This window comes from Scyliorhinus torazame, chromosome 11, assembly GCF_047496885.1.
Source record: "Scyliorhinus torazame isolate Kashiwa2021f chromosome 11, sScyTor2.1, whole genome shotgun sequence".
NCBI classification, from domain to species: Eukaryota; Metazoa; Chordata; class Chondrichthyes; order Carcharhiniformes; family Scyliorhinidae; genus Scyliorhinus; species Scyliorhinus torazame.
The window spans coordinates 41,543,281-41,565,906 of record NC_092717.1 but is presented as its reverse complement, the minus strand read 5'-3'; the positions used below and the strand labels follow the sequence as shown (position 1 = coordinate 41,565,906).

The following is a 22,626-nucleotide window of genomic DNA, read 5'->3' as shown; positions in this document are numbered from 1 at the left end:
ATGGTGACCGAACAGAAACAGTACGCTACAAGGATCAGCTATTTTAACAACAAGTGAGCCAGGTTAAAACCGGCAATCGAGAGAGTAAGCACAAATTTCAAATCATCAGCTAATTCCCGGAACAAGATTACAGCCCAGAATTCATTCGATGGCCTATCTTTTGGTAAATTATCTCTTTAATATCTTTTCAGGCTCTTTGTGACCTGAATCTTTGCAGGTGACAGCAGGGTTTGTTTGCTTCATTACCATGACAGCTGCTTTCACAAACAGCTTTGTGACATGGGCATAAAAATGTGAATTTATTTTAATTATGGAAAGAGATGCAGCTTTTGAGCTGGTGCCGACTTTTACTCGACTATGACAGATCCCTCAGTGGAAAGCACCCAAATAAAAAAACTTGCAACTCTCCCATTAAATGACTAAGTGTCATCTCCAGCGTGAAATGTGGTGCAACACCTGGAATGTTCTGCCTAGGAACAGCAAGGTCTCACCTGGTTCTTAATTTTGGTTTAATGAAGCTGCAGGGCCACAGCCCTGATCTCTCTCTCTTACCTGATGGACTCTGTCTAAAGGTTCAAAGTAAAGACCTTTCTCTCTCTACAATCAGATTGAACCGCAAAAAAGTTCAGTCCAGCAACAGCTGCAGGCAGGGCCAGTTGTTTAAGGAACCCTCTTTAAAATCATGTGAGGGGAACTCGTTTTTCCTCAGTAAAGCTAGGAGACATTGTGGTAGAGTTGGAAACAAGTATGAATTACACAGGCGTGAGGCAGATGTTCTGAGTGAAGGCCCAGGTTAAAAAAAGTGAAAGTGACTCCCCAGAGGGAATCCCACAGTCTGGTAATTCAGATTGAATATTCCAGCCAGAAGACCCTCATTCGCCATCCAACCGGTGGTTCTCAATCACTCTGGAAAGACAGTCAGTTGCAAAAGCAACTTCAACAATGACTGGAATATTCAATCCGAATTCCCAGACTGTGGGATTCATCTTTCACCTCACTTTAATCCTCTTTTATTACTCCCCCCCTCTGTGTGTGTATGTCATTTGTGTGCTTAGGAAGAGAATGAGATGGTAAAAGGCGAGGGGGGGGGGGTGGGGGAAGTAGCAGATTAGCTGGCCGTTATTCTAGTATAATTATTGCATGCCTTGATAATAATCTTTATTAGTGTCCCAAGTACATTAACACTGCAATGAAGTTACTGTGAAAATCCCCTAGTTGCCACACTCCGGCACCTGTTCAGGTACACAGAGGGAGAATTCAGAATGTTCAATTCACCTAACAAGCACGTCTTTCAGGACTTGCGGGAGGAAACCGGAGCACCCGAAGGAAACCCATGCAGACACAGGGAGAACATGCAGGCTCTGCAAAGACAGTGACCCAAGCAGGAATTGAACCCGGGACCCTGGTGCAGTGAAGCAACAGTGCTGACCACTGTGCCGCCCATGTCTTATCTCTATTGTTGTTATAAATAAACAGTTGATGTGTTTCTCTTACAAATCTGGTGCTCTGTAAGTCATTTGAGCAGTCAAAGATCTCAGAAACTTTATCCAAAATATTGGTTAATGCATTTGTGTTGGAACTACGAGGCCTGTGGGGTTAGAATTTACCGCGCAGTAGCCCAGGATGTTGTAACATTCCTTTAAATGGCTGTAAACCATGAAATGTCACTTATATCTCGAACAGAAGCCTGGAAGGAGACAGATATTTATAAGAGTCACAGTCACCTTGACAGCCACAGGTCATGCTGTCCTTTCCCTGTTTTATGAGTTGTGGTTGCAGCAGGTGGCAATCTACTTAATGAAACAAAGATGTCTCAAGTGTTGGTCCTTGCTGGAGCTGAAGTAAGAATTGCTCCTGAAAGAAACTGAGTAGATATGGCCTCTGGCTGAGAACTCTTCCTCCTCCTCCCTCTTTTAACAGCTTGTTCCACTTTGCCTCGCCTCTCATCATTCTACGAGTCATGCTAAATTCCCAGAGGAAGGCCATCCATTTCTGGAAAACATACATAGAAAATAGAAGCAGAAGGAGGCCATTCAGCCCTTCGAGCCTGCTCTGCCATTCAGTATGATCATGGCTGATCATCAAGTTCAATACCATGATCCCGCCTTTCCCCAAGCCCCTTCATCCCTTTAGCCCAAGAGTATATCTAATATCTTCTTGAAATTACACAAAGTTTTGGCCTCAACTATTTTTTGTGGTAGTGAATTCCACAAATTCATCACTCTGGATGAATAAATATCCCTTCACCTCAGTCCTAAAAGGTTTACCCCTAATCCTCAAACCACCATCGGCGCAGGCTGGGAGGGCCGAAGGGCCTGTTCCTGTGCTGTAATTTTCTTTGTTCTATGACCCCTAGTTCTGTACTCTCCCACCATCAGGAATATTCTTTCTGAATCTACCCTGTCTAATCCTGTTAGAATTTTATAAGTTTCTATGAGATCCACTCTCAATCTTTGAAGCTCCAATGAAAATAATCCGAACCGACTTAGTCTCTCCTCATACGACAGTCCTGCCACCCCAGGAATCAGCCTGGTAAACCTTTGCTGCACTCCCTCCATAGCAAGAACATCCTTCCTCAGATAAGGACACCAAAACTGTGCACAATACTGCAGGTGTGGCCTCACTAATGCCCTATACAATTGCTGTAAGGAGCTGAATGACCTACTTTTGTTCTTATCATCCTCAAAGGTTTCACCTTAATCAGTAGCCTTTCATCTGGACCTTGATCAAATGCCAAACCAAACGTTATGGAGCTTATCATAGTCCTTGTCAGTTCCTCAAAGAGCTCAAGGAACTCTGAATCAATGTTGACTGCTGGTAACTGGATTACTTTAATAGAGATGATCCTTGATTTTATTTCTGATAATGAATTCCATTTTACACAGAGGTCAGACTACTAGATGTGTAACAGTCTGCGTCTGCTTTCATAATCTTTTCTTTAATCTTTTATGGGATGTGGGTGTTACCCATGCCTAATTGCCCTTAAGGTGGTGGTAAAACTTCTTAATCTGCCGTGGTTTATCTGGTTTAGGTATACCTAGAATGTTTTGAATATGGGCACAATATTAACCGACTTACACCTTATTCAAATCACCCCAGTGTCCTATGACTCCTTCATCATGATCACAAATCTCCTCCCTAGCTTCTCTCAATGCTAAATATCATCTGTCCCTGGAGATTTTGTTCCCACTCAGAGGCTTATATTTCCTGGACAGACAGAGTGCTCTGGTCTGACCACAGCATGATTACTGTGCCCAGTTCTGTTCACCAAGAGACGCGTTCAAATATGGGAGAAAGAGCAGAAAAGAGTCCTGAAGCTGATCCTTGTGTCAAGGGTCTGAGTTGTGTGGTAGGAGCAGAGAACCTGGAAATGGGGCATCTGAGAAGGTGCATTAGATAGTGAATGGGTGGGAAAAGGTTAATCTAGAATAGCAGCAGATACATGGGAACACCACCAGCTGCAAATTCCCCTCCAAACCAATTACCACCTTGACTTGGAAATATATCACCTTTCCTTCACTGTCGCTGGGTGAAAATCCTGGAACTCGCTTCCTAACAGCACTCGTGGGCGTATTGAGAGTACACCAAATGGACTGCAGTGGTTGGAGAAGGCAGCTCACCACCACCTTCTCAAGGACAATCAGGGATGCATAATAAAAATGCTGGCACCCACATACTGTGAAAGAACTTTAAAAAAATACGCGAAACCAGTTTAAATTAACCTGTGGGAACAGGAAAAAGGGCCACATGTTCAAACCAGTACTGTTTTTAGACTGTTTCTCTCTATCCCCATTTCTAAATTATTAATATACAATGTGAATAGTAAACGGGCATCTGTCCTTTTACTACTTTTAATAATCTTGGGAAGGCAGCCAAGACTGACCCCGCGGACTCTCCTCCAGGCTGCAGAGGACAGGACAGACAGCATCCTCTTTCCCAGGGATGAGAGCAGGCGGACCACCCGACTCAGCACACCGGCCTGGAAGGAGGTCGCCATGGTGATCGGTGCCAGAGGAATGTAGAGGAGGATCACGCAGGCAATACAGGAAAGGCAGGAATGATTTAATCCACCCCACCAGCACAAGTGAACCTTCTCTCTAAACACACCTCCTTGGAGACAGCAGCAGTGCACCTTTCACATAGCACACATTGCTGCCTCTATGGGTCAGTGTTGGAAGGTCTGAATGTTGAGGGTGCTGGGTGGGGTGTCAATCAAATGGCCTACTTCATCCTGGATGGTCTCCAGTTTCTGTCATGACATTCAGGTAAACATCATGGTACAAACATACATACATACTGATGGACAGATCAACGGACCAATCAACACACACACAACACCACAGCCAATCACAGGCAAGAGCATACATAGTACAAAACAGGGAACACAACACTTCCCGGGCATTCCAGCAGGAAACAGCTCAGGGCACAGAGCTCACAGCAAGCCTCTCAGACATCCACCATGTGCTGAGTGCCACTCCAAGATAGTATTAGGAATAGGTCCACAGATTCTAGGGTTATGATTGAACCTCAGTAACCAGTTTTCCACTGTAAATAAATGTTTGTAATAAAACTGAGTTGTACCATTCGCAACGGTGTTGGTTCGTCTGTGTAGCAGAGTACCCAACACATCATAGTACCAGGAGTAACTGTGGGACCTACCTGCGAATCCTCTGGAATCTGCCATCATGCGCCATGGACACCGTCAGCACGCCGCAGCCGCTACAAGTCGTTGGAAACCTCAGCGTCAATTGGAAGCTGTTCAAACAGCGCTTCCAGCTCTTCCTGGAAGCCAACGAAAAGGAGAGCGCTTCGGACACCAGAAAGATTGCCATCCTCCTCTCCACGGCAGGTCAACACGCCATCCATGTCTACAACTCCCTGGTGTTCGCAGAAGGTGAGGACAAGACCAAGTACAAGACGGTCCTTCTCAAACTCGACCAACACTTCAACATCGAGGTCAACGAGAGTTTCGAGAGGTACCTCTTCCAGAAGCGCCTGCAGGGTAAGGATGAGCCCTTCCAATCCTTCCTTACGCACCTCCGTATCCTCGCACAGTCCTGCGGTTACGACACCATCTCCGATTCAATGATTCGGGACCAGATTGCTTTTGGGGTCACCTCGGGCACCCTACGCCAGCAGCTATTAAAAATTAAAGGCCTCACCCTAGCCTCCGCAATCGAAGCCTGTGTCCTGCATGAAAACGCGACTAGCCGCTATACCCAGTTTCAAGTGGCCGAATCGGCGCAGCAGGGGTCCTACGCGGCCGGACCGGCGAGGCAGGTGTCCTACGAGGCCGAACGGGTCCAGGCGATCGAGTTCCTCCCGGCCAGCGGCCCGGACGAGGGCGGCCATTTTGCGCGCTTTCCGGGGCCTCCCGCGTTTGTGCGCGCCAAAAAAGACGTCGGCACAGTGGGACATAATGCGCAGGCACGCTCGCCGCAAGACCGAACTGCGCATGTGCGGTGGCGCAACGAACGTCATGACGTCACGACGTGCTGCAACTGCGGAGCCGCACATTTAAAGCGGCAATGTCCGGCAAGAAACCGACAATGCCTCCGCTGTGGCAAGATGGGCCACTACGCTGCCTGCTGTCGAGCAGCTCAACCTGCCAATGCTCCCCAACTCCGACAACCTCGCAGGGACTTGCGGACCATTCAGCCTCCTTACTATGAGTCGTGCCCAGACGATATCCAGACCAGTGACACAGACGACCAGGACGCCTTCCGTGTTGCGGTCATTGATGGGAACCTGATGTCTCAAGCCAGGCCCCACCAGCCGTTGCAAGTGAACATTGTCAATCCGGGTGATGAATGGTGTGCCACCCTAACGGTCAACCGATCACCGATAACATTCCGTCTGGACACTGGCGCCTCCGCCAACCTCAAAGCATGGTCAGCATTCTACGACATGAAGGTCAGACCACCAATTCGGCCATCCTGTTGCAAGATGACCGACTACAATGGGACCGTTATCCCGGCTATGGGATCCTGCCAGCTCCAGGTGACACACAACACGCACACGGTCACACTCTCATTCGAAATAGTCAGATCATCAAAGGACTCCCTGTTAGGCGCACAGGCATGCAAGGTTCTCCACCTCGTGCAACGAGTCCACGCTCTGTCTCCAGAAGGCACATCTGACTTCCCGGATGCAGAATTCAGGGCACAGCTCCAATCGCTCCTCGCCCACAACCAGGAGGCATTCGAGGGCATGGGCACACTGCCCTATACCTACAGAATACGGCTTAAACCGGACGCCACCCCGGTCATTCACGCACCTCGCAGGGTCCCAGCGCCACTCAAAGACCGCCTCAAGCAGCAGCTGCAGGATCTCCAGGACCAAGGGGTGCTGTCCCGGGTCATGGAGCCCACACCATGGGTCAGCTCCATGGTGTGTGTTAAGAAGCCCTCCGGCGAGCTCCGGATCTGCATTGATCCAAAAGACCTCAACAACAACATAATGAGGGAACACTACCCCATACCCAAACGGGAAGAGATCACGAGTGAAATGGCCCGGGCTAAAATCTTCACAAAACTGGATGCCTCGAAGGGTTTTTGGCAGATCCAACTGGACCAGTCCAACAGGAAGCTGTGCACCTTCAACACCCCTTTCGGCAGGTTCTGCTACAACAGAATGCCATTTGGCATCATCTCGGCATCCAAGGTCTTTCACAGGATCATGGAACAGATGATGGAAGGCATCGAAGGGGTGCGCGTCTACGTGGTTGACGTTATCATCAAGTCCACCACACACACCACAGGAGCACATCTATCGTCTCCAGCGCGTCTTTGCGCGCATACGGGAAAACGGCCTGCGCCTCAACCGAGCCAAGTGTTCTTTCGGCCAAACCGAGCTGAAGTTTCTGGGGGACCACATATCCCGGTCCGGGGTCCGTCCGGATGCAGACAATGTGAGCGCCATTACAACCGTGCCACAGCCGGCAGACAAGAAAGCAGTGCTACACTTCCTAGGCATGGTCAACTTCCTGGGGAAGTTCATTCCCAACCTTGCCTCCCACACGACGGCTCTTCGCCACCTAGTCAAGAAGTCCACGGAGTTCCAGTGGCTTCCCACACACCAGAAGGAATGGGAGGAGCTCAAAATTAAGCTCACCACAGCCCCGGTATTGGCGTTTTTCGACACATCTCGTGACACTAAAATTTCGACTGATGCCAGCCAGTCCGACACTGGGGCGGTACTCCTACAGCGGGATGATACTGCGTCATGGGCCCCGGTCGCCTATGCCTCGCGGGCCATGACCCCCACAGAACAGCGCTATGCGCAGATCGAAAAGGAGTGCCTGGATTTGCTGACCGGAATAGACAGGTTCCATGACTACGTGTATGGTCTCCCTCAGTTTACCATTGAGACTGACCATCGCCCCTTGGTCAGCATCATAAATAAGGACCTGAACGAGATGACCCCTCACCTCCAGCGCATCCTACTTAAACTCAGGAGGTATGACTTCCAACTGGTCTACACCCCGGGTAAGGACCTTATCATTGCGGATACCCTATCTAGAGCAGTGAGCACACCGCCCGATTCGGAGGGGTTCGTCTGTCAGGTCGAAGCGCAGGTGGCCTTCACATCGGCAAATCTGCCAGCTGACGACTCCAGTCTGGCCCGTATTCGCCGGGAGACTGCGGCTGACCCCCTTCTACAATGGGTGATGCGCCACATGACGGGAGGGTGGCTCAAAGGACAGTGCCATCAATTCTACATTGTCCGAGACGACTTGGCCATCATTGATGGTGTCCTCCTAAAGCTGGACCGGATTGTGATTCCGCACAGCATGCACAAGCTGGTCCTCGACCAACTACACGAAGACGATATGGGGGTTGAGAAGTGCAGACGGAGGGCCCGAGAGGCGATACACTGGCCGGGCATCAGTGACGACATTGCCAATATGGTGCTCAACTGCCCCACCTGCCAAAGGTTTCAACCGGCGCAGGCTCCTGAGACGTTTCAGCCCCATGAGCTGGTGACGTCCCCCTGGGCGAAGGTGGGTGTGGACCTTTATCACGCGCTCGGCATGGACTATGTAATCGTCATTGATTACTTTTCAAATTATTCAGAGGTCATACGCCTGCACGATTTGACATCGTCCGCTGTCATAAGGGCCTGCAAAGACACCTTCGCTCGCCACGGCATTCCGATTACTGTCATGTGGGACAATGGGCCCTGTTTTGCCAGTCAGGAATGGTCGTCCTTTGCTGCCTCGTATGGCTTCACACACGTGACGTCCAGCCCTCTGCATCCCCAGTCCAATGGAAAGGCGGAGAAGGGCGTTCACATTGCCAAGCGGCTCCTCTGCAAGGCTGCTGCTGCCGGGTCGGATTTCTGCCTAGCCCTGCTGGCCTATCGCTCGGCCCCACTAGCCACTGGCCTCTCACCAGCCCAGCTGTTGATAGGTCGCGCCCTCAGGACCACTGTGCCTTCCATTCTGGTACCCACAACCAACCATGCTCCAGTACTACACAGGATGCAACAGCAGCGCGTTCGCCAGAAGATGGCATATGACACACGGGCAACTGATCTTCCCGCCCTGGCACCTGGAGACGACGTCCGCATCCCCGCTCATTCCTGGTTCGCATGCCTGATGGATCCATTCGTAGGCGCAATCGCCGGGCTCTTCGCCTACTTCCACGCTCGCTACGGGAGCTTACACCGGCACCACGCCCTCCTGTTGTTCCTGATATTGACTTTGTGGAGCTTCCTGCCACCATGCCCCTTAAGGACTGCTAGAGAGTAGGCCCCTGTTAATTTAGAGTCATATGACGAACCTCTGGAAGTTGTCATGGAAAAGATATTGGAGTATCAAAAAGGTGCAGGAGATCATCAGGCAGGAGTGTCAAAGACCCTCGGCAGTGTGGCATGAGAGATGGAGGAGTGTGTCCGCATGCTCTCTGATTATGTGGCTCTGGCATGTGAGTGCATGGACACCTTCACGGGGAGGACGGTGAAAGCCCTGGGGATCTTGGTCCAGCAGAATGCAGAATTTCTACCTGATACACACTCGGACCTGCACTCCATTGCCCTCACCTGATGAAGGAGATACGCTCCGAAAGCTAGTGATTCCAAATAAACCTGTTGGACTTCAACCTGCTGTTGTAAGACTTCTTACTGTGCCCACCCCAGTCCAACGCCGGCATCTCCACAGCATGGGGTGTACAATCATTGCACATACTTATTGCTCCTTTGTAAATATGTGAATCATTTCACTTCATGGAGGTCCCCAGGGGTTTTCTTGCTTCTCCTTGTGTTATTGCCTTTGCACACTGCCCTTCCTTCCAGAGGCAGACCAAGGCTATGTCTACGTCCCTCTTAATCATGCCTGTGCATCGATCGACGCTCTTTGCCAAGGCTCAGGCAAGCCATGTGTGAGAAACCTTTCACTTACCCTATTCCCCTTCCCTACTCTACCCTCTAGACCCTGAAGAAAGGCCTTTGCCTTGTCAGGATAGATTAGTTGTCCAGTTGAGCTGATCTTCAGCTCCACCCACCTGATGATCCTCCTACCACCTAGACATCTTTCTGTTGAACATAAAGGGTATTGATGTCTTTATCTGCCTGTGCCTCAGGATGATGCGCGTCATCTTTTGGACAGTGTCCACCACCTTTTACCCTCCTCTGCAACTCACCCCACCCCCATCACCGTCTTATTCTTATCCCTGTGAGCAACCCCGACGAAAACAACTCCCGCCACACTCACCTCACCCTGTCAACCTACTGCATCCCATTGCCCTCTTTCTCACTGCCACAGTTCCCTCCTATCACCTGTACCCTCTGTTCACCCCTCCCCCACCAAGATTCCAGCATTGACGGCAGTGATCCTACCCTCTAAGCAACTCTCCCGTATATTCTGGTCCGTTGGGTGTTTTTAAAAAAAATGTTTTACATTTTTTTTCCAATTTAGTGGCAATTTAGCGTGGCCAATCCACCCATCCTGCACATCTTTGGGTTGTGGGCGGGGGAGACCCACGTAGACATGGGGAGAATGTGCAATCTCCACACGGACAGTGCCCCAGGCCCGGGATCGAACCTGGGACCTCAGCACAGTGATGCAGCAGTGATAACCACTGTGCCACCGTGCCTCACCCGTTGGTGTTTTATTTAGCATGCATCTTATGCACATTCAGTTCCAAACAAGCTTCATTAACCCGCTGTGACAGTCGGGAAAGTTTTGACCGTTGGGAAACCAACATTTTTCATCCCGGCATATTCTCCGCCTCCGCCACAAAATGCTCCGCAGCGGGAGGGGAGGGTTCTGCTCTCTCCATGTATATTATATTATAGGGGATTTCCATGGAGACTTTGCAATCATTAGGAGAACCTCTGTGGAATTTCGCCCCAGACTGTTTGACTGAAATGATCTAACTGTAACAAATCTTTACTCTGGTCCCATCAGGTGGTCTGTTGTAACTAGTAAAGAATTGCAGACATCAATAAAATGTACCCCTGACAAGAAGTCAATAGTGGTGCGCATGATTTTATTTTATTGTTCCTCTGAATTTTAAGTGGACCCTTAAACATTTCACTTCATACTGACTGTTAAATATGAATCATATGGAAATAGTTAGCATTATAATTAATTATCATCTAAATTAAGTCTGCTATTATTAACAATATCAATTACAGAATCTGAGATTTTCTCAGGGACTACAAATTGATGCTTTAACAGACTGTGTATGTGAATCAGGCAGAATAGAGCTGCGAATCACGACACAGTGAGCTCATCATCTGCCGCATTCTAACCGGGGTGGGTGTTGGGGGGAGAGTTTGCATGGGGTAGTCACCTTGTTTTGCTGTTGTACATCCCTCTCAATCTCTATTCGCTCTCACTACAGGGAAAAATCCTAAATCAGGTGGCTAGAAGGAACTAAAGATGTGGGAGAGGTTTTAACCAGTGGTACATTGCCCCAGATTAGACCACAATCTTTAAAGTGGTGCCCTCATTTGACTCTCCGCAGCAGGTTGTAATACTAGAGACTGCCATAATAAGGAGGGTGTGGCAGTAGTTGAAAAAGTAAGCAGGATTGCATTCCTTAAGGGCAGATTAAACATGAGCAAAGTTCTGAAAGGTAGACTGTGAAATGGAACAGAAGATGATGGACAGAATATAAACAAGACCAGGGGTGCGACCTAACGTAAAGGTTTCTAAGTGTCATTTGTAGCAGGTTTTGCTGGGAGTTTCCCGTCAGCTCAGTCAGGGAGTTCCCCACCGCTAACGGACAACACCTAGGGTGCGATTTAATGGCCGGGTTGCGCTTAAACGAGAGTGACCATGGTGAGCAGGCAATACTGTGCCCCTGACATTAATCCCCTTCCCACACACCCGTAACTCCTTCCTCCCACCAGGAGGGCAGCTGAACCCCCACCCTGCACCACATGCCGGCACCCATACCGGCCGCCATGGCCGGGTGACCTGGCGCCGTGGGCTGCATGCGTCGAACGTCTAACCCCGCCCCCCCCTCCCCAGGTGAAGGCCGTTTACAACCGCCAAGAGCGGGATAAGGCTGGAGGGGGACTGCCAGACCTGTGGTCCCTCACTGCAGCAGGATAGAGGGCACTGGATGGGTAACCCATCTCCACCACCATTCCTAAACCAACACCCCCACCATCCCCACACCCCCTCTCCACCCCTCACCCCCCTCTCCGCCCCCCACCCCCTCGACCTGCATTCTGATACACCCCGGAGCTGGATTCCGGGGATGACACGGACTTCCCGTCGCAGCTATCTGCAACACCCTCCACCATCCCAGAGACCCTCACCCAGGTTGAGCTCCACAGCTCCCGTCCGGGGTAGGGTGACGAGTCGGGGCTGGGGTGCAGGGGTGGGAGAGTGGGGCTGGGGGACGGGGATGGTGGGATGGGGGGCACACATACGGCTGGTGACACTGGAGCACCATGGGACACGGAAGGTGGTCAGTGGGGTGCGCAGCAAGATGGCTGCCTTGCAGGATGCCTGGATGCCGCCCCAGTCCCATTGGGGGTTATCCTGACCCCACGGCCCGTCCTGTAGTCACCCCCGCCGCCCCCGGCACTGGCAGGCATGCCCACCAACCCCTCTCCCAGCCAGCCCAGCCAGTCTCAGCATTGGCAGCCCACCGCCACGCCATTGCCTGCCCTACCTCCTCCCTCTCCCTCATCAGCCAAGGCGCCTGTTTCCCGATTTTTAAAGCACAAGTGAACCTTGCCGTCGTGAATTCCCCCCAATGGAGGCAGAGGATCGTGGAGTCCCCGGAGAAACCGGGTCACGCCCGATAATGATATACAAACGGCGTTTACTGTACGTGCGGAGTGGAACACACTGACGTTGCTGTCGAGGTGCCGGAGAATTGCGATTTGGTGAGAACCCGGTGCCGACCACAATTTTGGCGTCAAGACTGACTCTCCGCCCCATCGCCTTTCCCGATTTCAGCGTTGGCCTACGGGAATCTCGCTCAGAAACCTTTAACACAATTTAAACCATTAAATTGCGGCCTTCGTCACTTCTTGGGCCCTGGGGAGTTTCTCACCGGTTTAACCCACACTCAGAATTATTTTCATCACTGAGGAGCTGAACCTTCTGGCCAGACTGGCTCCTCAGAGATCGGGACACCATTTTGAAAGGGTGCCACAAGGTCCCCACACCCCCCACCCATGTGCAATGTCACCCCCTCACACACAACAGCATTAACCCACACCTCCCCAAGTGAGTGATGTGTTAAGTAAGTTGGTTCAACGTTGACTGCAACTGGATGCAGTGAAACTAGAAACAGGCTTCTGACACAGGAGATGGTCCAACACTGTTTTATTGAACTTCCTGATTGCTGTACATAGTCTGCTGTGAGTTGACACTCTATCAATCTAACTGATAACCTCCGACTGGCTTGACCAGACTAACTCATGGTGATAGTGCTCACTGGCTTGTGCACTCTTACTATCTCAGTAGCTGTGTCCTGTAGAGAGAGAGGGAGAGTCTTAATGCCCTGTGTGCTTTATAGTGGTGGTGCCCTGTCTGGTGATTGGTTGTTATGTGTTGTCGTGGTGCGAGATGTCCGGAGGAGGCATGATGACATGCGGAGAAGTGCGGCCAGGCGGTGGGCAGGGAACGTTTCGTAGCGCCCTCCTGTTGCGCCGTAGAATGGAGTCATCAGCCATTTGGACAACGAAGGACCTGGGGGCAGCCTGCCTGACGACAATAGCTGGGGCCGACCAACCTCCCTCAGGCAACTGGACGCGAACAACATTGTCTGGAGCCAGTGCAGCTAGAGCCTTGGCATGAGCATCATACGTGATCTTCTGCTGGTCCCGGGATCGCTGCACTTTCTGCAGCACCGTGAGGCAGTCAAGGTCTGGAACATGGATGGCTGGAACAGTCGTCCTCAGGTTGCAGTTCATGAGCAGCTGCGCCGGAGACAAACCAGTCGACAGAGGGGTTGCCCTGTATGCCAACAGCACCAGGTTGAAGTTCAAGGCTGAGTCTGCAGCCTTGCACAGCAACCACTTGACAAATGGACCCCTTTTTCGTTTGATTGCGGGTAATGGGGACTGGATGTGATGTGACTGAAGTGGTAGGATCGTGCAAAGTCGGACCACTCTTGGCTGTAGAAACATGGGCCGTTGTCACTCATTACTGTGAGTGGTATGCCCTGCCTGGCAAACGTCTATTTGCAGGCTTTAATCACTGACTTGGACGTGAGGTCCGACAGTTTCATCACTTCCGGGTAGCTGGAGAAGTAGTCGCCCAAGAGCACGTAATCACGCCCATTTGCGTGAAAGAGGTCTATTCCCCACCTTGGACCACGGAGAAGTCACGATCTTGTGCTGTTGCAGAGTTTCCTTGGGCTGAGCTGGTTGAAACTTCTGGCATGTTGTGCAGTTGAGGACCGTGTTGGCAATGTCCTGGCTGATGCCAGGCCAGTAGACTGCCTGCCGAGCTCTGCGTCGACATTTTCCGACCCCAAGGTGACCCTCATGGATCTGTCTGAGCACCATGGCCTGCATGTTTTGGGGAATGACGATTCTATCGAGTTTAAGAAGGATCCCCTCATTAACTCGTTAACTCGTCCTTAACGTTGAAGAACTGGGGGCACTGCCCCTTTTGCCAGCCATGAGCAAGGTGTTGCATCACGTGCTGCAGTAGAGGATCTATAGCAGTTTCTTCGCGTATCTGGACAACTCGTTCATCAGTGGCTGGGAGGTTGCTGGCATACAACTGCACCTGTGCCTCGATGTGGCGAATGAAGTCGCCCGGTTCACACGGCGTGGTGATGGATCAGGATAGGGCATCCGCGATGATCAGCTCCTTATCCCGGTGTGTAGACGAGTTCGAAGTCATATCGGCGGAGACAAAGAAGAATTCGCTGCAGCCGAAGTGTCATGTCATTTAAATCCTTCTGGATTATGTGGACTAAAGGCCTGTGGTCTGTTTCCACCGTGAACTTCGGCAGACCGTATACGTAGTCATGAAACTTGACTATTCCTGTCAGGAGACCCAGACACTCCTTTTCGATCTGGGCGTACCGTTGTTTGGTTGGAGTCATGGCCCTGGAGGAATATGCCACTGGAGCCAGGACGAGGAATCGTCTCGCTGGAGCACCGCCCCAATGCCGTCCTGGCTTGCGTCTGTGGATATCTTGGTATCCTTGGTTGGGTCAAAGAACACCAGTACTGGGGCTGTGGTGAGCTTCGCCTTCAGCTCAAGCCACTCCGCTTGATGTGCGGGAAGCCACTGGAACACTGACAACATTTTAACGAAATGCCGGAGGGCCGTGGTGTGGGATGCCATGTTGGGAATGAATTTTCCGTGAAAATTTACCATCCCGAGGAAGCGGAGGACCGCCATTTTGTCCTCTGGTGTCTTCATGGCATTGATTGCCAGCACCTTGTCGGCGTCAGGTTGCGCACCTTGCTGTGAAATGTGGTCACCTAAAAACTTGACAGCAGACCGCCCAAACGAGCATTTGGCCCTATTGAGTTGGAGGCCATTTTCATGAATCCTCTGGAAAACCTGTTTGAGGCGAGCAATGTGATCCTCGGGCGTCGTGGACCCGATGATCACGTCGTCCACATAGACTCGCACCCCCTCGCTGCCCCCATCATTTGCTCCATTATGCGATGAAATACTTCGGAAGCTGAGATGATACCAAAAGGCGGTTGTAGCAATTCCTGCCGAATGGAGTGTTAAAAGTGCACAGCTTCCGACTGGACCCGTCCAGCTGAATTTGCCAGAAGCCAGGGGAGGCTTCCAGCTTGGTAAAGAATTTGGCGTGAGCCATCTCACAGGTCAATTCTTCACGCTTCGGGATCGGGTAATACTCTTGCATGATGTTGCGATTCAGGTCTTTGGGATCAATGCAAATACGGAGTTCGCCAGAGGGTTCCTTGACGCAGACCATGGAGCTGACCCATTCTGTGGGTTCCATGACCTTTGAGATGATGCCCTGGTCTTGGAGCTCTCGTAGCTGCGTTTCCAGACGATCCTTGAGAGGAGCCGGCACCCGGCGTGGTGCATGGATGGCTGGGGTGGCATTCGGCTTGAGCAATATCTTGTAGCGATATGGGAGCGTGCCCATCCCATCAAACACACTGTGGTATTGTGTGAGAATGTCGTCTATCTCAGCCTGGAGATTCGCATTGGGCGAGGCCGTCGCCGGTGTCGAGGACATGGCATGAACTCGCTGTACCAGATTTAGGAGTTTGCATGCGTGAGCACCGAGCAGGGATGCCTTGTCAGGCCGGACGATCTCGAATCTCAACGTCGCCTTGATTGCCTTGTGAGAGACACCTAGCTGACACGACCCACTGGCAGCTATGGCATTACCATTGTAGTCAAGGAGGTGGCAGGCTATTGGAAAAATGCTAGGTTGGTGTCGGATGCTGTCGAGGTCCGACTGTGATATGAGGTTCGCAGACGCGCCAGTGTCCAATTTAAATCAGATGCGAGACTGGTTGACCGTGATGACAGCACACCACTCGTCGTCAGGATCCACACTGAGGGTCGAAAGGCGGTTGGCAGGCACAGTAGAGACCAACTCGCGTGTGGTGATGATACCCACCTGATATGGAGACTCGAGGCAGTCAGCATCGGGGTCCGTTGGGCTGTCTGGATCAGAATCCTGCATGCCTTGTTGTACGCAGCGGACACGTCTGCGCTGCAGCTGGGATCACTAGCTGTTGTTCGGTGGAGCGGACCTGCAGAAGGCTGCGTAGTGGCCAGGCTTTCCACACTGTAGACATTGCCTGCCTTTGGCTGGACATTGTCGCTTTAAATGGGCGGAGCCACAATTCGGACACGTCATGACGCTGACGTCAGCACATTCTGTGCGCCATCGCACATGCGCAGTGCGGTCGGCCGACATTTGCCCATGCGCCTCAGGGTCTTTGGCCTCATCATCCACCCGGTCGTGGCGCGCATGCGTGGGGACCCGAGAAAAGCGCGCATAGCCGCCACTCTCCTCGATGCTCAGGCCTTGCATTTTCGCTATGGCCTGCACCCTTTCTGCCTCGTGGGAGGCCAGTTTTGCAGTTTCTGCCACCCTGATGGCGGAGTAGCGATTTCTGGCATGCTCATGGTCAAATCAGGTTTCGATGGCAATGGAGAGGGCCAACTGTTTGATTTTGAGGAGCTGCTCCCGCAGGAAATCGGACTGGACCCCGAAAACGATCTGATCCCGGATCATGGAATCAGTCGTCGAGTCATAATTATATGACTGTGCTAGGATGCGGAGATGGGTCAAGAAGGACTGAAAAGGTTCATCCTTACCCTGAAGCTTCTGTTGGAAGATGTACTGTTCAAAGCTCTCATTCACCTCAATGTCGCAGTGGCTGTTGAATTTCAGCAGAACTGTCTTGAACTTTGTCTTGTCTCCGCCATCGGCAAACGTAAGCGAGTTATAGATGTGGATGGCGTGATCCCCCGCAGTCGACAGGAACAGCGCAATCTTTCTGGCATCCGATGCTGCCTCGAGGTCGGAGGCCTCGATGTACAGAAGGAACTTTTGTTCGAAGACTTTCCAATTGGCGCCGAGGTTCCCGGAGGTCCGGAGTTGCGAAGGAGGCTGAATCCTTTCCATGCCGCTGGATGGCTGCTTGCTGGTCGTTGCAGATGCACTCGAGGTAGGTTCATTAGGATTAATAGCACTCTGGTACAATGATGTGTTAAGTAAGTTGGTTCAAGGTCATAGTCTGCTGTGAGTTGACACTCTATCAATCTAACTGATAACCTCCTACTGGCTTGACCAGACTAACTCTCTACCTCATGGTGATAGTGCTCACTGGCTTGTGCACTCTTACTATCTCAGTAGCTGTGTCCTGTAGAGCGAGGGAGAGTCTTAATGCCCTGTGTGCTTTATAGTGGTGGTGTCCTGTCTGGGGATTGGTTGTTATGTGTCGTGTGTGTTCATTGGTTATCCTGTGTGTCAATCACTGCCTGTCTGCATCTCATTATATACATGAGTGGATATTATGACAGTGAGGACACCCTACTATGAGGTCCCTGAGGGCCAACGTCTTCAAGCCACCCCCCCCCCCACACCCTCTTACAGTCCCCCCCTTTCCAGGACCCCCACTCTGCACCCTCCTTTCATGTTCCCCGTTAGGCTCTTACCCTTGGCAGTGCCACCATGGCACCTGGGCGCCCTAGCACTGCCACCCTGGCACATTGCCAGGGCACCTGTCGACTTTGTAGTGCCATCCTGGCACCTTGGTCCACGTTTATGTGGACCAGTACCAAACGATGCCTGGCTGCCAGCTGGGGCATTCCTGGGGAGGCTGGTAGATCCCGCGTGAACATGCTGAAATTGGTTTGAAACCGACTTAAGTGAGCGTAGCTTGGTCACGCCCATTATGGGTGCGATCCTGATCCAGGCGCCTCGAGAGATTTGGGTAGATCTCGCGAGATGTGCTGGCTGCTGGAAAGCCAATGGGAGGCTTTGCCCGGCATCTAATGGCTGTGTCACGCTCCTGTTCGGGCGGGACGCAGCTGGTCGATTGCACTCCAGAGATCCAAAGTGTTGAGTACCTGAAAGAACTTGCTGGTGGAATTTAAATTCAGTTAATAAATCTAGAACTATGAAAACATTGTCGCAAAAACCCATCTGGTTCACGAATATCCTTTAGGGAAGGAAATCTGCCATCCTGCTATCATTCTGACTCCGAGCTCACGGCAACGCGGCTAGCTCTTAACTGCCCTCTGAAATGGCTGAAACTGCCACTCAGTTAAGGCAACAAATGCTGCTCTTGTCACACTCCATGAATGAATAAAGAAAAGAAAAAGTATGTTCATGAGCAGTGTCATAGGATCAAGACACCAATCAATCCCTGATTGACCAATCTGACATCAGATAGACTTTATTCTGTTACTTCTAGTTCAATCAAATCAAAGTGAATTTGCTCAAAGTTGACACTCATTTGGTATAGGCTAGCAGATGAGGCAGTTTTGGCAAGTTGCACCATGGGAGGGTACAATGTAGATTTGGAAACACAATTCCCTGCAATGGGCTAGGGTTACTCTTGCAGCAAGATACCCAATCCATATGTGTAAATCTCCTTTGTGCCGTTTTTTTCATCACAGTCATTCGCCAATTTATTTTAAAATAAAGCCCCACATTCCACAAAGCATGGTACAGAAGAGAAAGAAGGAATATAGTATCATTGCATCCAGCTAGGTGTGGGGCTTGAGAATGGAAGAGAGGTAGAGCTGGGATGCATTAATCCACTGAGTGAAATTTCCATAGGCAGATAAAGTGCAACTCATGGTTGGGAGCAGAGTCGGGAGTGGGGAGGGGGCAGGGAGAAAATATTGGGATAAGTTAATACTGAATTCTGTTACGCAGACAAGGTGAAATATGGTTTAGCATTTTGGTACATTATAAATTTGTCGTGTTGTTTGTCAATTGCAACACACTGTGTAAAAGGGTTAATATTGGTTGCATGCATCAACCAGATCCCTCCCATACTCGGGGTATATAGCTGTACCTCAACGACTCCCCCACAATCATGCACGATGACATTAAATTAAACCTGTGCCCATCAGGAAAAAATTCTGCAAACCTAAAACTGAAATGAAAAGCTGCTCTTTACTATCAGATTCTACGTGAGTCCAGGGTCACACAAATCCAGAGCTTCCCGAGATAAATATCCAAAACCTACACAGAGGAAATACCAGAGTTACCCCAGGTAAATATCCAGAACGCAGAGGAAATGCCAAAGCTATCCAGAGTACAATTTAGAGCTTACACAGAAGATAACACAGAGTTAACCAAAAGGAAAATCTGGAGCTTCATCAGGCTGAAATTCAGTGCATTTCCAAAGTAAAATCCAGGGCCTCCCCAGAGGAAATCTAGGATTTCAAAACATACACATAAACATCTAAATAGGACACTGTTTAAATAATTTGAGAGAACATAAAGAAACTTATTAGGCTGTAATGCCTGAGCTCCAGGACGTCGTATCGGGTAGGATATCCCAAAGATGTGCCTGGGACCTTCCCAGAGGTTTCTAGGTTAAGGATTGTATGGCAATTTCCTGGGAAGTGCAAACTGCTGATGGGAAATTACCCTGCACTGGGAACTATCTGCAAAACTGGGATTTAAATCGCAAACTTCATATAGTTCTGACTGTCTTACATCAATAGTTACCCAGAAACAGTTAGAAGAATTAAAACCACTTCTAGCTTCTGGGTAACTATGGGAGCCGCACTGACTCCAGCATGGGGTTCCCCTCATACCCCCAAACCCCAGAGGGACCCCCGATCCAGGACTCGCTCGCTCTACCTTCACAGGACTTTGCCCAACCCCGAATACCCCCAAGGCCCAGTCAGACCCCACCCACCAAGGCCCAACCCAGCTGACACCACCCCCTCTCACCCAAAGCCTGACCCAAACTACCCTCCCCCCCCATCCCTTAACCTATCCACTGTTAGGAATTTGGGAAATTAATGAGGTGAACAGTGAACTTGAGATGAAAACAAAACAAAAGACAAGTAACAAGACTACCAGGAATCTAGAGAAATAATGAGATGTGATTTGCCCAGTAACAAGATTAGCAGGCGGCAAGAGACATTGCGATGCAAATGGCCATATCAGAAACCTTCTTTGCCAGAGGTCAGTGGGGCTATAAAAATGATAACTTCTAAAGGCAAGTGATTTGAGAGATGTAGACAGCCCAATCCATAAAGTGGGATGTCAAAGAGACTGATCAGTATAACTGCAAGCAACCTCATTGGGGAGGTAGGCTACTTCTCCATCCAACAGTCAAACAGGTCAGCTCCATCTATGGTCTGAGCCACAGAGGCCTGTTCCAGCTAACATTTAGAGCCATGGCAGGTTGCAGATATTCTCCTCTAGAAGATGCAATTTTGTGCCTTTGCTGAACCAAGAAGAGATGTTTTCCCATACTTGGTCACCTAAGGGGTATTGTGTGCTAACTATTAACTGGATTTGACCTATTTGGAGTTACTAAAATTGGAAATTCTTTGGGAAAAGGGGTATCTCAGTGAGTTCAGGAAATGTGGGTATATATGAAGTAATTTCAGATAAAACGGTGTGTTTAGTTATCAATATACTTAATAATAATCTTTATTAGTGTCACAAGTAGGCTTACATTAACACTGCAATGAAGTTACTGTGAAAATCCCCCAGTCGCCACATTCCGGCACCTGTTCGGGTACACTGAGGGAGAATTCAGAATGTCCAATTCACCTAACAAGCATGTCTTTCGGGACTTGTGAGAAGAAACCGGAGCGCCTGGAGGAGACACAGAGGAAATGTGCAGATTCCGCACAGAAAGTGACCCAAGCCTTAATCAAACACGGGCCCCTAGCGCTGTGAAGCAACAGTGCTAACCGCTGTGCTGCCATGCCACCCCATTAAGGGTCATAGTGTATATACATTAGTCTTTTGTCATGTGCTTTTTAAATTTTCTTTTACTTTAATAATAAGGGGATCAGGGGTTATGGGGAGAAGGCAGGAGAATGGGGATGAGAAAATATCAGCCATGATTGAACGGCGGAGCAGACTCGATGGACCGAGTGGCCTAATTCTGCTCCTATGTCTTATGGTTTAATAAACATTCTGTATTAATTCCTCACTGGCTTGCACGTTGTTCCTCACATTATTCCCAACAAATATACATCACTATGAAGAAGTGTTTCAAGTTATCCATCAGGGTTGTGAGACACTCTCGCAGGCAACATCAGCAGGGTTCTTAACACTCACGCTGATGCAACAGTCAAGAAAGCCCAACAATGTCTCTAATTCCTACGGAAGCTAAATAAATTTGGCATGTCTGCATCGACTCTCACTAACTTCTACAGATGTGCGATAGAGAGCATCCTATCCAGCTGCATCACAGCCTGGTATGGCAACTGCTCGGCCCAAGATCGCAAGAAACTGCAGAGTGTGGTGAACCCAGCCCAACACATCACACAAGTTTGCCATCCTCCCATTGATTCTGTGTACACCTCCCTCTGCCTCAGGAAGGTAGACAGCTTTATCAGAGACCCCTCCCACCCAGGCATTGCCTTCTTGCAGACCCTTCCATCAGGCAGAAGGTACAGAAGTCTGAAGATTCGCACATCCAGACATGGAACAACTTCTTCCCCACAGCTACAAGACTCCTCAACAACTCCCCCTCGGACTGATCTGTTCCCTGTAAGAACACTATTCACGACGCCCTATGCTGCTCTTGCTCATGTATTTGCTTTGCTTGGCCCCTTGTTCCGAACTGTAACCAATCACTGTTTGTCGATGTACCATTTGTCAATGTTCTCTGTTAATTATTCTTTTTGTCTACTGTGTACGTACCCTTGGCTGCAGAAAAATACTTTTCACTGTACTTCGGTACATGTGACAATAAATCAAATGAATCAATCAAAATTGGGGACTCTTGGCTGGGATTTTAAAAAGCATAATTCCGGATAGGTGTAGTGGATTTATGACTTTATAAATGTAATAAGAGTGAGGAACATATGGAACCAAGTGAGAAAGTGTTATTTAAATTAAGGAGACTACAAAGGTGGCTCTTGCTGTAGTCAAGGCTCATTTGGAAGCAGACAATATAACCGTAGCAAATTTGAAAAGTGTACCTAAAGCCAAATTGATGGAATTGACAGATCATTACACAACTGGATTGGTTCCTCATTAGGCTGTACATTGTTTCTCACAGTATTCCAAACTAATATACAGTGCTAAGAACCAATGTTTCAAGTTATCCATCGGGATTTTGAGACACTTTCACAAGTAACATCAGTGGGGTTTTAAACACCCACTTAACTTATACCCTTAACTTGTCAAAGGCCTATAAACCTGGCTGGACCTTTAAACTTACCTGCTTCACTATAGCGAGCGTTGTAAAAAAAGGGTTGTGGCTTACTGACCTTTGGCTCCACCGCACTCGACAGAAGGCCTAGGGACATGCTGCACTGCCAGATCTCGCCCAGCCTGAGTCAGACGTCAGGCGAGACAGTAGCATGTAGATTTTAAGGTAAGAACTTTCGGGTGGAGTGGTAATCTGACTCAATTGCCATTCCGTCGGAAGTTATCAGTTCTCCTACGCATCCCTGTGATATATCCTGAAATTTTCAATTGGTCAAAGCAAAACAAAAATATTTTTACAGCTTAAATTAACTTAAAAAAATGT

General features: G+C 49.7%; 1 protein-coding gene across 1 annotated transcript in view; it reads right to left on the bottom strand.

The window, feature by feature from the left end:
* The window catches only part of LOC140385245 (brain and acute leukemia cytoplasmic protein-like), a 73,611-nt gene that overhangs the window by 5,378 nt on the left and 45,607 nt on the right, over positions 1 to 22,626 (bottom strand). The window lies entirely within an intron of this gene.